We start from the raw sequence: 2,823 nt of genomic DNA on the forward strand, positions 1-2,823 counted from the left end.
TAATGACCACTGAAGTCGAGCATCCTTTCAGTGCTCACGTGGCCTTTCACGTATCTTCGCAGAAATGCCTTTTCAAGTCCTTTGCCCATTTTTCAGTGTTTGTGCTTTTGTTGTTGAGTCGAACGATGCTGAACGCATCTGTGGATTTTAGTCTTTCCGCAGGGTGCTCCTGTGCACACGAGGACCAGAGCTGCCGGGTGGGACTGGGGTCCTGCTGTGCTCCTGGGCTGTGCCTTTGCCGAGCCTGGTGGCCTCTCTGGGGGTGAGGGTTGCCGTCGTCCTGGTTACAGTGATGGAAGCTGTGAGGGGGTTTTCCTCTCAGGATGCTGGGTGGAGGACCCACTGCCCCCGGGGTGGATCAGCCGCCTTTCCCTCCAGGACCGCAGATTTGGGGGTCCTATGCCGCGTCCAGCCTGTAGGCGGGAGGGGCCGGCTCCGCAGGGGGCAGGGGTGCACCGTCCCTGCTACACCAGCAGCGTTCACGCTGGGCGGGGGTGCGGGGTCGGCCTGGAAAGTTTCGCTGTGAAGTCACACAGGCAAGTGAGCCTGAGGCCCCCGCGAGCTGAACTGCTGTCTCAGGAAACGGGCGGCAGTGCCAAGAGGACCCAGAGCAGCGTCCCGGGTGCCCTGCGCTGGCCTTGGGTGTTGTCCCCACAGCCTCAGCGTCTGTCCTCAGTAAACTAAGTGCCACCAAACTGTAACGTTACTGGGGTTTTTTACAAGATTATTTTTTCTGACTACAAAAGAAAAATGTACTTTAAAATGCAAACGCGGGGACTTCCGTGGTGGTGCAGTGGTTAAGACTCTGCTTTCCAACGCAGGGGGTGTGGGCTTCATCCCTGGTCCGGGAGCTGAGATCCCACATGCTGCGCAGCGTGGTCAAAAACAAAAGAATGCAAATGCATCAGACACACGTGACTTAAACCAGGCTGAAGGCCGCTGTCTTGGAGGGGACGGGACAGAGGTGGGGCAGGGGCCCTGGATTAGGGCCGAGAGCTTCCCTCTCCCGTCCAGCTCCAGCCCCGCCCGTCAGGGCCCCCCGGGCCTTGGGGGTGGTTTTCCGGCTTGGCTTGCTGACTGCAACACCGCCAGGAGGTTTGGCGAGACCTCTGGGGACCTGAGCACGGTGCGCCCACTTCACCTGCAGTCCTCAGCAAGAATGTTCCTGTGCAGACTTTCGTCAGTGCTTTTTCTGCTTAGTAATAGCGCGGCCTGATACCACTGACTGGGTCAGCTCTGGGGCACGAGTGGTGCCCAGTTGATGGACTGGCCGCAGTGGTCCCGAGGGGTCCTGCTCATTCCTGCTCACCCAGAAAGGGTGCGTCTCGTGCGCGGAATGACTCGTTGCTGAGCTGCCTTGTAACGGGTGTAGATGGTGAAGCTGTAGGTCAGTGTCTGTTTGCCCTTTTGCGCTACTCTTCCCACCTGCACCGGCCGTCTGTTCACTCTGGCAGGTGGAATCACCGCCGTGCTCCTGGCTTCGGGTCACTTGGTAAAGCCAGGGACGAGGACTGCCCAGTTCAGCCGAAGGGTCTGCAACTCCCAGGTCAGAACCGCCCTCATTAAAGGGGCGAGAGTGAAGCTGGGTAGCGGCCACCGTGGAGGCCCCAGCACGACCGCGTGCCAGATGCTGGCCTTGGACAGGGGACGTCGCCCCGAGCACCTCGTTTCTCCTCTTTAGTTAATTCTGGGTTTTTCTTACTGAAATCATGGTATGAGGGGGAACGGAGACCTACCTGAAGCAGGAGGCCGCCAGAGAGCCCGCGAGTGTGGTCGGGTCGTCTGAGAGGGGCCTTGACCCCACTCGCGTCCTGACTGCTCCCCAGCCACGCCTGGCCAGCCCTTCACCCATCGGCGCCCAAGACCCCCAACCTTGGTTGGACACAGGCCTGCAGCGGAGTCCTGGTGCGCTCGGGCTCAGTGATGCTGGACCCTGTGTCCAGGACCTCTGGGTCGGGGGTGCCTCGCTTTGTGCTGGGTTAACGCTCCCGCTGCTGCCTGTGAAGCAGGTACTCTGGAACCCCTGTTTTATAGGGGAGGGGGCCAAGGCCGCCCCGCCTCCAGCCTGCCCCCTTGCTGACCCTCCGCTGCCATCACAGCTGCTCACCGCTGAGAGCACTCAGGCCAGGGAGCTCCTGAGTCAAGTGACCTAACGGCCCTCGGGGAAGCCAGTCTCCTGCCCTGTGACCCTCTGTGCTCGGAGACCGAGACTGTGTGAGCACCCACGAGGCATGGCCCTGCACCCAGAGGTACACACTAGCACCTCCTCTGGCCCGTGCTGGCCCTCGACCAAGGGAAGCCTCCGAGCCTGTCCCCACTTCTTGTCCCTAATCCCAGTTGGAAGGGGGACACACACGGGATGGGAGGGAGAAGCAGCACAGGCCTGGCACAGCTGCGGTGGCCTCACCACCAGCACACGTGGCCCCAAGCCCTCTCCGGCCTCGTCTGCCATGTGTGGTGACAGGAAGTTAGCCACGGCCATGGCTCCTATGGGGACACCGAGACGCGGGGTCCCGCCCTCCACTTCTGGGGCCACGTTTCTCTGCACACTCACAGTGCTGGCCGAAGGGCTGGGTGGCAGCCCCGCCCGTCCCGGAAAGCACAGTGGGCTCCAGGGGGCAGGCTTTGGAGAAGAAACAGAAGCCTAGCCAGCTGGTTCCATTACTAAAGCAGGACATCGCTCTGGGGATCCTGTAACATCCTCCCCCCACGCAACCGACTTTTCTAATTCAATCCATCGCCTCCAGGCTGATCCCAAGCTCCTCTGGTCAACTTTACAGAACCTCAAGTGGCTGCATGTAAGAGCCCAACCTGAGTCCCGTG

This window comes from Aethalodelphis obliquidens, unplaced genomic scaffold (genome assembly GCF_003676395.1).
Source record: "Aethalodelphis obliquidens isolate GAN/ISIS:26980383/991018 unplaced genomic scaffold, ASM367639v1 scaffold38, whole genome shotgun sequence".
Classification (NCBI taxonomy): Eukaryota; Metazoa; Chordata; class Mammalia; order Artiodactyla; family Delphinidae; genus Aethalodelphis; species Aethalodelphis obliquidens.